The 14,460-nt window shown below is 48.0% G+C and overlaps 1 long non-coding RNA gene across 1 annotated transcript in view; it reads left to right on the top strand.

Annotated features, from left to right (window-relative positions):
* The first annotated feature begins 269 nt into the window (after positions 1 to 269).
* LOC139745790 (uncharacterized) overlaps positions 270 to 14,460 on the top strand; it is a 148,658-nt gene continuing 134,467 nt past the window's right edge. Inside the window, exon 1 of the long non-coding RNA XR_011711958.1 lies at positions 270 to 394. This is a non-coding gene — a long non-coding RNA (uncharacterized lncRNA). The remainder of the gene's footprint in view (positions 395 to 14,460) is intronic.

Raw genomic sequence — 14,460 nt, 5'->3', positions numbered from 1 at the left:
CTTCTGGATGGGTTCGAGCAGGTTGTGACGTGGGAGTCGAATCACATGTGATCATCAAGACTTTATTTGCACAGCTTGGCTGGCGTGGCTGCTACATTGTGTTGATCTGGAACCTGCAGGATGTTGCACTGATTGTGTCACACAAGTGACGCACCTTCACCTACAGTTGGCCAGGTGTGAAGATGAACATTAGCTTCACGAAACTGATTCCTGGAGCTTCGACTCAAGCTTCGAACAGCTTGGTGGAGGTGCGGAGGGCGGAGTTGTGTGAGTTGGTAAGTTGTGCGTCCGTCGTGTGCGAGGCAGGAGGCACCCACAGTGCTGCCTGGCCGGGCCTTACAGCGTCGGACACAAGTGGACGTCCTGAGTGACGCATCCGTGTGGAGGATCCGTGGTAAGATCTTTGTGGTGTAAACTTGACAGCCATGATGACTTGTTGTTTGTGGTAAACAATTATTCCAACTCCTCGACCTTCTTGTGGTCAGCCCAGCGAGCACCTCCTCCCTCTCTTCCGTCGTGTCGTACAACGTTACCTGACGTCCACAGACAGACAGACACTCGTGTCCGACCGTCGCACCGGAATCTCTCCTTGCGACTCTGCTCCGTCACTCTAAGCTTTCCTTGCAGCTTCTGTCCCCTTTCCTCCGTCTTTTCTAAGCTTTCTCTCAAAGCTGATGTTTACTTACTCCTGGAACATGTTTTTCCTCTGGAAATATTTTAGTAGAACCCGGTAAAGTTGTAGTTGTCATGTCAACACGGTGAAGTTGTGGGTGTCATGTCCACGCGGTAAGGTTGTAGGTGTCATGTCAACACGGTAAGGTTGTAGGTGTCATGTCAACACGGTAAGGTTGTGGGTGTCATGTCCACGCGGTAAGGTTGTAGGTGTCATGTCAACACGGTAAGGTTGTAGGTGTCATGTCCACGCGGTAAGGTTGTAGGTGTCATGTCAACACGGTAAGGTTGTGGGTGTCATGTCAACACGGTAAGGTTGTGGGTGTCATGTCCACGCGGTAAGGTTGTAGGTGACATGTCAACACGGTAAGGTTGTGGGTGTCATGTCAACACGGTAAGGTTGTGGGTGTCATGTCCACGCGGTAAGGTTGTAGGTGTCATGTCAACACGGTAAGGTTGTAGGTGTCATGTCAACACGGTAAGGTTGTGGGTGTCATGTCCACGCGGTAAGGTTGTAGGTGTCATGTCAACACGGTAAGGTTGTAGGTGTCATGTCCACGCGGTAAGGTGGTAGGTGTCATGTCAACACGGTAAGGTTGTAGGTGTCATGTCAACACGGTAAGGTTGTAGGTGTCATGTCAACACGGTAAGGTTGTAGGTGTCATGTCCACACGGTAAGGTTGTGGGTGTCATGTCAACACGGTAAGGTTGTGGGTGTCATGTCAACACGGTAAGGTTGTAGGTGGCATGTCAACACGGTAAGGTTGTAGGTGTCATGTCAACACGGTAAGGTTGTAGGTGTCATGTCAACACGGTAAGGTTGTAGGTGTCATGTCAACACGGTAAGGTTGTAGGTGTCATGTCAACACGGTAAGGTTGTAGGTGTCATGTCAACACGGTAAGGTTGTAGGTGTCATGTCAACACGGTAAGGTTGTAGGTGGCATGTCAACACGGTAAGGTTGTAGTTGTCATGTCAACGCGGTAAGGTTGTGGGTGTCATGTCAACACGGTAAGGTTGTAGGTGTCATGTCAACACGGTAAGGTTGTAGGTGTCATGTCAACACGGTAAGGTTGTAGGTGTCATGTCAACACGGTAAGGTTGTAGGTGTCATGTCCACACGGTAAGGTTGTAGGTGTCATGTCAACACGGTAAGGTTGTGGGTGTCATGTCAACACGGTAAGGTTGTAGGTGTCATGTCAACACGGTAAGGTTGTGGGTGTCATGTCAACACGGTAAGGTTGTAGGTGTCATGTCAACACGGTAAGGTTGTGGGTGTCATGTCAACACGGTAAGGTTGTAGGTGTCATGTCAACACGGTAAGGTTGTAGGTGTCATGTCAACACGGTAAGGTTGTAGGTGTCATGTCAACACGGTAAGGTTGTAGGTGTCATGTCAACACGGTAAGGTTGTAGGTGGCATGTCAACACGGTAAGGTTGTAGTTGTCATGTCAACGCGGTAAGGTTGTGGGTGTCATGTCAACACGGTAAGGTTGTAGGTGTCATGTCAACACGGTAAGGTTGTGGGTGTCATGTCAACACGGTAAGGTTGTAGGTGTCATGTCAACACGGTAAGGTTGTAGGTGTCATGTCAACACGGTAAGGTTGTAGGTGTCATGTCAACACGGTAAGGTTGTAGGTGTCATGTCAACACGGTAAGGTTGTAGGTGTCATGTCTTCCTGTTCCTCGCCAAAGCATTAAGTGTGTGTTGATGACGTCAGACATGTGGATGACCAGAGACGTAATGTATCTTTGTGACGGTGTATGTATGATACATTGTGTGACGTCATGACATTAAGTGCTAGCGAGCGTGGGTTGGGCGTGGGTAACCATGTGACGGCCCGTCACCAGGCACACACACACACACACACACACACACACCTGCATGTACTCCCGTCACATGTATTGTAACATCATGTTCAACACATGTGGTGGTGTTATCCGTGCTTCACCATACATGTGGTGTTATCCGTGCTTCACCTCACATGTGGTGGTGTTATCCGTGCTTCACCCACATGTGGTGGTGTTATCCGTGCTTCACCCCACATGTGGTGGTGTTATCCGTGCTTCACCCCACATGTGGTGGTGTTATCCGTGCTTCACCTCACATGTGGTGGTGTTATCCGTGCTTCACCTCACATGTGGTGGTGTTATCCGTGCTTCACCCCACATATGGTGGTGTTATCCGTGCTTCACCCCACATGTGATGGTGTAATCCGTGCTTCACCCCACATGTGGTGGTGTTATCCGTGCTTCACCCCACATGTGGTGGTGTTATCCGTGCTCACTCCCACATGTGGTAAGGTGGTATCCGCTGCATTCACCCTACCATGTGGTGGTGTTATCCCCCCCCCTGTGCCTTCACCCCACCATGTGGTCCGGGTTTTATCCGTGCTTCACCCCACATGTGGTGGTGTCTATCCCGTGCTTACCCCAAATGTGGTGCAGCTATTCACGTGCTTCACCTCACACATGTGGTAGGCGTTAGTCCGTGCTTCACTCAATACATGTGGTGAGGTGTTATCCCGTGCTTCACCATACATAGTGGCTGGAGTTATCGTGCTTCCACCACATTGTGGTGGTGCTAACTCCGTGCTTCCACCCTACCATCGTGGTGGTGTTATCCGTGCTTCACCCACATGTGGTGTGTAATCTTGCTTCACCTCCACATGTGGTGGCTGTTATCCGTTGCTCACCCCACATTTGGTGGTGTTATCCGTGCGTCACCCTACATGTGGGTTGTGTTATCCGTGCTTCACCCTCACATGTGGTGGCCTGTTTTCCGTGCTTCACCCTCACATGTGGTCGGTGTTATCCGTGCTTCACCCCACATGTGGTGGTGTTATCCGTGCTTCACCCCACATGTGGTGGCTGTATTTCCGTGCTTCACCCCACAGTGTGGTGGTGTTATCCGTGCTTCACCCAATGTGTGGCGTTATCCGTGCTTCACCTCACATGTGGTGGCGTTATCCGTGCTTCACCTCACATGTGGTGGCGTTATCCGTGCTTCACCCCACATGTGGTGGTGTTATCCGTGTTTCACCCCACATGTGGTGGCGTTATCCGTGCTTCACCATACATGTGGTGGTGTTATCCGTGCTTCACCATACATGTGGTGGTGTTATCCGTGCTTCACCTCACATGTGGTGGTGTTATCCGTGCTTCACCTCACGTGGTGGTGTTATCCGTGCTTCACCTCACATGTGGTGGTGTTATCCGTGCTTCACCTCACATGTGGTGGTGTTATCCGTGCTTCACCCCACATGTGGTGGTGTTATCCGTGCTTCACCCCACATGTGGTGCTGTTATCCGTGCTTCACCCCACATGTGGTGGTGTTATCCGTGCTTCACCCCACATGTGGTGGTGTTATCCGTGCTTCACCATACATGTGGTGGTGTTATCCGTGCTTCACCCCACATGTGGTGGTGTTATCCGTGCTTCACCCCACATGTGGTGGTGTTATCCGTGCTTCACCCTACATGTGGTGGCGTTATCCGTGCTTCACCTCACATGTGGTGGCGTTATCCGTGCTTCACCTCACATGTGGTGGTGTTATCCGTGCTTCACCTCACATGTGGTGGTGTAATCCGTGCTTCACCCCACATGTGGTGGTGTAATCCGTGCTTCACCCCACATGTGGTGGTGTTATCCGTGCTTCACCTCACATGTGGTGGCGTTATCCGTGCTTCACCCCACATGTGTTGGTGTTATCCGTGCTTCACCTCACATGTGGTGGTGTTATCCGTGCTTCACCTCACATGTGGTGGTGTTATCCGTGCTTCACCCCACATGTGGTGGTGTTATCCGTGCTTCACCCCACATGTGGTGGCGTTGTCCGTGCTTCACCCCACATGTGGTGGTGTTATCCGTGCTTCACCCACATGTGGTGGTGTTATCCGTGCTTCACCTCACATGTGGTGGTGTTATCCGTGCTTCACCTCACATGTGGTGGTGTTATCCGTGCTTCACCACACATGTGGTGGTGTTATCCGTGCTTCACCCCACATGTGGTGGTGTTATCCGTGCTTCACCCCACATGTGGTGGTGTTATCCGTGCTTCACCCCACATGTGGTGGTGTAATCCGTGCTTCACCCCACATGTGGTGGTGTAATCCGTGCTTCACCCCACATGTGGTGGTGTTATCCGTGCTTCACCCCACATGTGGTGGTGTTATCCGTGCTTCACCCCACATGTGGTGGTGTTATCCGTGCTTCAACTCACATGTGGTGGCGTTATCCGTGCTTCACCTCACATGTGGTGGCGTTATCCGTGCTTCACCTCGCATGTGGTGGCGTTATCCGTGCTTCACCCCACATGTGGTGGTGTTATCCGTGTTTCACTCCACATGTGGTGGCGTTATCCGTGCTTCACCATACATGTGGTGGTGTTATCCGTGCTTCACCATACATGTGGTGGTGTTATCCGTGCTTCACCTCACATGTGGTGGTGTTATCCGTGCTTCACCTCACATGTGGTGGTGTTATCCGTGCTTCACCCCACATGTGGTGGTGTTATCCGTGCTTCACCATACATGTGGTGGTGTTATCCGTGCTTCACCCCATATGTGGTGGTGTTATCCGTGCTTAACCATACATGTGGTGGTGTTATCCGTGCTTCACCCCACATGTGGTGGTGTTATCCGTGCTTCACCTCACATGTGGTGGCGTTATCCGTGCTTCACCATACATGTGGTGGTGTTATCCGTGCTTCACCTCACATGTGGTGGCGTTGTCCGTGCTTCACCTCACATGTGGTGGCGTTATCCGTGCTTCACCATACATGTGATGGTGTTATTCGTGCTTCACCATACATGTGGTGGTGTTATCTGTGCCTGACCCCACATGTGGTGGCGTTATCCGTGCTTCACCATACATGTGATGGTGTTATCCGTGCTTCACCTCACATGTGATGGTGTTATCCGTGCTTCACCATACATGTGGTGGTGTTATCTGTGCCTGACCCCACATGTGGTGGTGTTATCCGTGCTTCACCATACATGTGGTGGTGTTATCCGTGCTTCACCGTGTGTTAACCTGCCTGGTACGCACCCCTGTGGGTCCCCGACCCCAGCACACTCACAGGGAGACGTTGTGAATAATGAGTGATCCTGGGTCGCCTCAAACCCGCCCCTCCTCCCCTTCCTTGACACCTCATTTTTTTCTTTTTCCTCTCCCTACATCCTGTGGCGGGTCGTGTGCACCTCCCTCAGGGTTGGTCGTGTGCATCATACCCCAGGGTTGGTCGTATACACCTCCCCAGGGTTGGTCGTGTGCATCTTACCCCAGGGTTGGTCGTATGCACCTCCCCAGGGTTGGTCGTGTGCATCTTACCCCAGGGTTGGTCGTGTGCATCTTACCCCCAGGGTTGGTCGTATGCACCTCCCCAGGGTTGGTCGTGTGCATCTTACCCCAGGGTTGGTCGTGTGCATCTTACCCCAGCGTTGGTCGTGTGCATCTTCCCCCAGGGTTGGTCGTGTGCATCTTCCCCCAGGGTTGGTCGTGTGCACTTCCCTCAGGGTTGGTCGTGTGCATTTTCCCCCAGGGTTGGTCGTATGCACCTCCCCAGGGTTGGTCATGTGCATCACCCCAGGGTTGGTCGTATGCACCTCCCCAGGGTTGGTCGTGTGCATCTTACCCCAGGGTTGGTCGTGTGCATCTTACCCCAGCGTTGGTCGTGTGCATCTTCCCCCAGGGTTGGTCGTGTGCATCTTCCCCCAGGGTTGGTCGTGTGCACTTCCCTCAGGGTTGGTCGTGTGCATTTTCCCCCAGGGTTGGTCGTGTGCACTTCCCTTAGGGTTGGTCGTGTGCATCTTCCCCCAGGGTTGGTCGTATGCACCTTCCCAGGGTTGTTGGCGTGCACTTTCCCCCAGGTTTGGTCGTGTGCACCTCCCCAGTGTTGGCTGTGTGCACGTCCTCAGGGTTGGCTCTGTGCACGTCCTCTCAGGGTTGGCTGTGTGCACATCCTCAGGGTTGGCTCTGTGCACGTCCTCTCAGGGTTGGTTGTGTGCACATCCTCACAAAGTTGTTGATTGTGTGCACGTCCTTCCAGGGTGCTTTGTTGTGTGCACGTTTTCCTAGGATTGTCGGTTGCGCGCACGTCCCAGAGCTGTCGGCTGTGCGCGTCCCCCAGGGTTGTTGGTTGTTTGCACGTCCTCTCAGGGTTGTCGGCTGTGCACGTCCCCCAGGGTTGTTGGTTGTTTGCACGTCCTCTCAGGGTTGGCTGTGTGCAGGCCCCCCCCTCCAGGATTGTTGGTTGTGTGCACGTGCCCCCAGGGTTGTTGGTTGTGTGCACGTGCCCCCAGGGTTGTTGGTTGTGTGCACGTGCCCCCAGGGTTGTTGGTTGTGTGCACGTCCTCCCAGGGTTGTCGGCTGTGCACGTCCCCCAGGGTTGTTGGTTGTTTGCACGTCCTCTCAGGGTTGGCTGTGTGCAGGCCCCCCCCTCCAGGATTGTTGGTTGTGTGCACGTGCCCCCAGGGTTGTTGGTTGCGTGCACGTCCCCCAGGGTTGTTGGTTGCGTGCACGTCCCCCAGGGTTGTTGGTTGTGTGCACGTCCCCCAGGGTTGTTGGTTGTGTGCACGTGCCCCCAGGGTTGTTGGTTGTGTGCACGTGCCCCCAGGGTTGTTGGTTGTGTGCACGTGCCCCAGGGTTGTTGGTTGCGTGCACGTCCCCCAGGGTTGTTGGTTGTGTGCACGTCCCCCAGGGTTGTTGGTTGTGTGCACGTCCCCCAGGGTTGTTGGTTGTGTGCACGTGCCCCCAGGGTTGTTGGTTGTGTGCACGTGCCCCCAGGGTTGTTGGTTGTGTGCACGTCCCCCAGGGTTGTTGGTTGCGTGCACGTCCCCCAGGGTTGTTGGTTGCGTGCACGTGCCCCCAGGGTTGTTGGTTGTGTGCACGTCCCCCAGGGTTGTTGGTTGTGTGCACGTGCCCCCAGGGTTGCTGGTTGTGTGCACGTGCCCCCAGGGTTGTTGGTTGTGTGCACGTCCCCCAGGGTTGTTGGTTGTGTGCACGTGCCCCCAGGGTTGTTGGTTGCGTGCACGTCCCCCAGGGTTGTTGGTTGCGTGCACGTCCCCCAGGGTTGTTGGTTGTGTGCACGTGCCCCCAGGGTTGTTGGTTGTGTGCACGTGCCCCCAGGGTTGTTGGTTGTGTGCACGTCCCCCAGGGTTGTTGGTTGTGTGCACGTCCCCCAGGGTTGTTGGTTGTGTGCATGTCCCCCAGGGTTGTTGGTTGTGTGCACGTCCCCCAGGGTTGTTGGTTGTGTGCACGTCCCCCAGGGTTGTTGGTTGTGTGCACGTCCCCCAGGGTTGGCCTAGTAACTCTCCTCATGACATGTAACTCTGTACACGTCCATTGTACCGTCTATATGTAGGAGAATGCTCTCTCTCTCTCTCTCTCTCTCTCTCTCTCTCTATAATTAGTGTTAACCACACAACTGCCTCTTGTATGTCACTAATAAGAGATTACAAAGTTAACCATAATTTATGATCAGTTAATTTGGGTAATGTGGCGACCCCTGGCGAGGTGATGTGGACTTTCTTACGTTTTTGTGATGATGACAGACAGACAGACAGACAGACAGACAGACAGACAGACAGACAGACAGACAGACAGACAGAGAGCCTCTTGATTACCTCAGCAATATCTCATTACAGAATACATCTGCCTGTATCTTGTGCATCACCCTCACATTACAGCAATAATCCTGGACCGGGAAATCATCTGGACCCAGCCTTCAAAATGTCCCGAAAATGCGCCGAGAGCGACTCTGACCTCCCCGTCTGCTGCATATATATCGGCAAGGTGGTGTCGCCGGGCGCACAAAACGCGTTCGCCCGCCATTATTTAGCCAGGAGTCAGCGTTGGCCGGCTGGCTCCCACCCTCTTGCCCTCACACAACAAACACTCCCGCTGAAATATTCAAACCAAAATCGCTCTTCGGTTCTCCTGAGTTTCTCTTGATGCTTAGCGGTGATGTTTTGGTGTCGTGTGTGTGCTGGTGGCTGGGGACCTGAGCGACCATGTTGGTGTTCCAAGGGAAGGGGAGGGAGAACGCCAGCTTCCACCGACGTGTCGTGTCTCGACGTCGCTGTTGGTTTTGATGGCTGGTGATTCAGGCCGCTGGGTGTCCGCCGTTGGTTCTTGCGCTGGTTGTGTTCACTAATCATATCTTCATCATAAGGTATTTGTGTATAGGTTTAGTTTGCCCTCCAGTGGTTTGTACAGTGGTTGTAGTTAAGTCATGTGTGAAAATCCTCCTTTTACCTGACTGGTCGTGACTCTTAATGTTGTTTACATATTATATGTTCACTGCTGAGATACACGTCAGGAACTTAGTCTCCAGTTTGTAGTCTTCCTCGCTCAGTACTCGATTCATGTGATTGAAATATTGTCTTATGTTCTTTTGTATCAATTGCATTTGAAGTGAGAATATTATATATGCTGTGGTTCGGTGGTTGGCATTGCGACCTCCCTGTATCGCGGACCCAGGTTCGATCCCCGGAAGGGGCTGCAGTCGCTGTTCATCTTTCTCTTGGTGCTGGTTGATGGCTAGCGTCACTTGGAGTGTGTATGTATCCAAGATGTTATTACATGTATGTATGTAAACATGACATGTCTACAAGGGTGGGAGACGGGGTAACACAGTGTACAACTCGCCCCGAAACTTGTAGTTATCACATGTTTTGTATGTGATTCAAATATTAAGGAAATTACAGTATAAGCATCACATGTCTGTGTCTCAGCCAGCACCAGCATCACATGTCTGTGTCTCAGCCAGCACCAGCATCACATGTCTGTGTCTCAGCCAGCACCAGCATCACATGTCTGTGTCTCATCCAGCACCAGCATCACATGTCTGTGTCTCAGCCAGCACCAGCATCACATGTCTGTGTCTCATCCAGCACCAGCATCACATGTCTGTCTCAGCCAGCACCAGCATCACATGTCTGTGTCTCAGCCAGCACCAGCATCACATGTCTGTGTCTCAGCCAGCACCAGCATCACATGCCTGTGTCTCAGCCAGCACCAGCATCACATGTCTATGTCTCAGCCAGCACCAGCATCACATGTCTGTGTCCCAAACTCTGGCTAAAGCAACTTCATATTCAACTAGCCATTAAATGCAGCAGTAAACATACATGTATACATACATATACTCTGGATATGGGCGTCAGCTGTGAGGAGGTACACGAGAGCTGAGAGCCAGTAGCACAAGGCCAGAGCTAACTCCAAACTTGCCATAGATTAATCAGAAACAATTTGGTTGTTGTGAAACATCTCAGGTTTGGGGATTTTGAGGTAAATGTTGTCAAGGATGACGTAATGATATGTGAGGAACTGGATAACATGTTGGTAAGTGTTTACACAGTGGATGAGACCATATCCCCGAGCACCAGTGGCGTGGGGTAGGAAGGTGGTCATGGGAAACATTATAATGTCTACACAAGAGTGAAAGGATCGTGACCCATGCATGGTCGTCATGAAGATATGTGCACATACACCTGACCACCTGCTTGAAATGTTGTTCGAGATGTCGCTGCATCAAGGTGAAGTGCTAAGGAAGTGGAAAGAAAGCAAACGTCATAATTGTTTTGTGCTCAAGGCAGGTGGAGGAGGCATTACATACGTACGGACGGGTGCCCCTTGCCTGACAGGTGGCGTAGTAAGGTACTGGACGATGATGATAATAATAATGATAATAATAATGATATTAATAATAGTAATAAACAAATGGACGACGTCCTGCAGGCCAGAAACTACCTACAGGAAAAAATGTCATATGTATCGAACCAGTTTAGATTTCTACGAGAGAGTGAGCTCTGTTGAAGGCAAAAGAGAAGGCTGTGTGGATTGTGTGTGTCTGAACTGCCAGAGACTATTGGACTCTGTGCCATGTGTTAGGCTGGTAGAGAGAACCTGGCTTTCCAGGCAGGAATATGGAGGAGAGTCTTTCAGTGGACAAGATATGATTGTGGCAGAAAACAGAAGTCGTGCCTCATTAAAGCCTTCTCTAAATGGGTTGATGCAACTAGTGATGTGCCGAAAGGTCCTATCCTGATGTGTGTGAATGAGTTGCCTTAGGACTGGATTCCCAGCTACCCATGTTTGCAGATGATGCCGAGGTCATGATTGAAGTTAAAACTGAGGAGGAACACATCAGCTTACGAGCAAACTCCATCGTTGCTCTGATACATTGTTAATGAAATTCAAGCTAAGTAAGTGCATAGTGATGATGAGGGGACACGGTGAAAGAATATGAATATTATACGACAAGACATCAGCTGCAGGAATCTGTGCAAAAATGACTTGGAAGTTGGCATCATCTTTAAGCAGTCGCCAGACTCACGATAATGGATACAAAATCTCTTCTGGCAAATATCAGAAGATCATTCAGTTATGTGGACGAGGAAACATTCAGCAGGTTGCTCACATACGACGTATATGAGGCCAAAACTAGAATATGATTCTCAGATTTGGTCACGACAGGTAAACAAGCACAAAGAGGCAGTAGACAAGGTGCAGAAGAGGACAACAAATATTGTACCACAGGAACAGGAAACGCTAGACGCCTTACCTTTGCTCACCATGTAAGATGTGACCTGGACCACACTGATGTACCAGCCACGTGACCTGGACCACACTGATGTACCAGCCACGTGACCTGGACCACACTCAGCATCAAGACACTGATGTACCAGCCAGTCTGGTCCATCTACCTCAGCACCGCTAACCGTAACACGACACAAAATACAACAAACAATTTGTGAAATAATCTGTTATAAGATGTTGTACACGTGAAGCTGCCACACATGTTGTGGCAAGGCGACACATCTTAACTGTCACACTTGCTTGTGTCCTTGTGTTAACCTCACAAAGAAGAGTCTCGGCTTGTTAACAACCAGTGGCCCACCATCTGCCAGACCCTGCCTCACTGTGCCACCATCTGCCTCCTCGCCCACCTGGCAGCCAGTGGCCCACCATCTGCCAGACCCTGCCTCACTGTGCCACCATCTGCCTCCTAGCCCACCTGGCAGCCAGTGGCCCACCATCTGCCAGACCCTGCCTCACTGTGCCACCATCTGCCTCCTCGCCCACCTGGCAGCCAGTGGCCCACCATCTGCCAGACCCTGCCTCACTGTGACATAGAGCGTCAGCAGATGGTAGTCTGAGCTTGTATAGCAGCCACACCAGCCAGCGTGAACCATCTGGACTCGAGTGATGGTAACATCAAGACACCACGTCCCTCACGCTCACCATCACCACCATCACTCCTGGTAACCATACCACATCCAGAGTTCACCCTGGCCATTCGCACCCCCCCCCCCCCCCGCCCCCACATTACCAGCTGGTACAGCCATTATCCCATCTTCTCTCGTGGGCGAGCCAGAGGTGTACACCCCCCCCCCCCTCCTCAGCCTGCACCAACAAACATGGTCGTCCCTCATGTGAAATATTCAGAGCAGAAGGTTTGATAGCGTCTTCCCGTGAGCAGAGGAGCACTAACCTCTACCATCGCCAGCGTCTGGTTCCATGATCAAATATGGAAGGGCCTTAGTGTCGGCCCCACCAACTCTGTTAATGTTCCAGTAATACAGTGAACACCAGGAGTTTATCAGCTCTCTCTCTCTCTCTCTCTCTCTCTCTCTCTCTCTCTCTCTCTCTCTCTCTCTCTCTCTCTCTCTCTCTCTCTCTCTCTCTCTCTCTCTCATGACTGAAAATCTTGATGATTTAAAAATTCTAGAAGTTCTCATGAAGGTGGTAACGGAATTTGTGAATTTATTTTTATGGAGTTGCTAACTTTAACAGCTGCATTGAATTAGAAATATACATAAGTTATTTAGAACAGTCACTCTCCCAATAACCTTATTGATTGAACATAATTTTAATAAAACTAGAAGATAGACAGACTCTATAATTCATGTCAATGATTTTCTAAAGTTTTTAGACATATTGTTCCTGCTGTGGGACACTCACTGACCAGGAGATTCTTTGTGATGTAGCCCACAAGATCACTCGGTTACTCTCACTGGCAGCAGCACAAGGTAATCCACACACACACACACACACACACACACACACTCGACCTAGATCTTCCAACATTGTTATACAAGGTGTTACGTTTACAGCTGCAGCTTAACTTGTCAGTAATTGGTTGGTGCACTTACACACGTCGACAGACAGACATTTTTGTGTTATTATTGGTTACATTTGAGATCATTATTATGTTCGTATTGGTTACATTTGAGATCATTATTTTATTTTTATTGGTTACATTTGAGATCATTATTATATTTTTATTGGTTACATTTGAAATCATTATTATATTATTGATTACATTTTCGATCTTTGTAAAATTTTTATTTGTTACATATGAGATCATTATTATATTTTTGTTACATTTGAAATAATTATTATATTTTCATTGGTTACATTTGAGGTCATTATTATATTTTTGTTGGTCACATTTGAGATATTTTTATATTTCTATTGGTTACATTTGAGATCATTATTATATTTTCATTGGTTACATTTGAGATCATTATTATATTTTCATTGGTTACATTTGAGATCATTATTAATTTTTTATGGTTACCTTTGAGATATTTTTGTATTTCTATTGGTTACATTTGAGATCATTATTATATTTTTATTGGTTACATTTGAGATCATTATTAATTTTTTATTGGTTACATTTGCGATCATATTGAATTTTTATTGGTTTTCTTTGAGATCATTATTATATTTTTATTGGTTACATTTGCGCATCATTATTATATTCTTATTGATTTTATTTGAGATCATTATTATATTTTCATCGGTTACATTTGAGATCATTATTATATTTTGTTGGTTACATTTGAGATCATTATTATATTTTGTTGGTTACATTTGAGATCATTATTATATTTTGTTGGTTACATTTGAGACCATTATAATATTCTATTGGCTACATTTGAGATCATTGTTATAGTTTTATTGGTTACTTTTGCGATCACTTTTATATTTTCATTAATTACATTTGCGATCATTATTCATTTATTGGTTACATTTGTGACCATTATTATTTTTGTTGGTTACACTTGCGATTATCATATTTTTTTTTGTTTACATTTGAGATCATTATTATATTTTTATTGATTACATTTGCGATCATTATTATTTATGGGTTGAATTTGCGATTATGATTATATTTATATTGGTTACATTTCCGATCATTACTATATTTTCTTGGTTACATTTGCGAACATTGATATGTTTTATTGGTTACATTTGAGATCATTATCATATTTTTTTTGGTTACATTTGAGATTATCATTATATTTCTCTTGGTTACATTTGAGATTATTATATTTCTATTAGTTACATTTGAGATTATTACATTTATATTAGTTGCATTTGAGATCGTTATTATGTTTTATTGGTTACATTTGAAATCATTATTATATTTTTATTGGTTATATTTGAGATCATTATTATATTTTCTTGGTTACTATTGAAATCATTATTATGTTCTCATTGGTTACATATGAGATCATTATTATATTTCTATTGGGTTACATTTGAGATCATTATTATATTGTAATTGGTTACATTTGAGATCATTATTATATTGTATTGGTTACAGTTGAGATCATTATATGTTTTTATTGGTTACATTTGCGATCATTATTATATTTTCATTGGTTAAATTTGTGATCACTTTTATATTTTTATTGATTACATTTGCGATCATTATTATATTTGGGGGTTACATTTGTGATCATTATTATTTTTTATTGGTTACATTTGCGATC

The sequence above is a fragment of the Panulirus ornatus genome, chromosome 62 (assembly GCF_036320965.1).
Source record: "Panulirus ornatus isolate Po-2019 chromosome 62, ASM3632096v1, whole genome shotgun sequence".
Classification (NCBI taxonomy): domain Eukaryota; kingdom Metazoa; phylum Arthropoda; class Malacostraca; order Decapoda; family Palinuridae; genus Panulirus; species Panulirus ornatus.
This window is presented reverse-complemented; position numbering and strand designations above follow the sequence as displayed.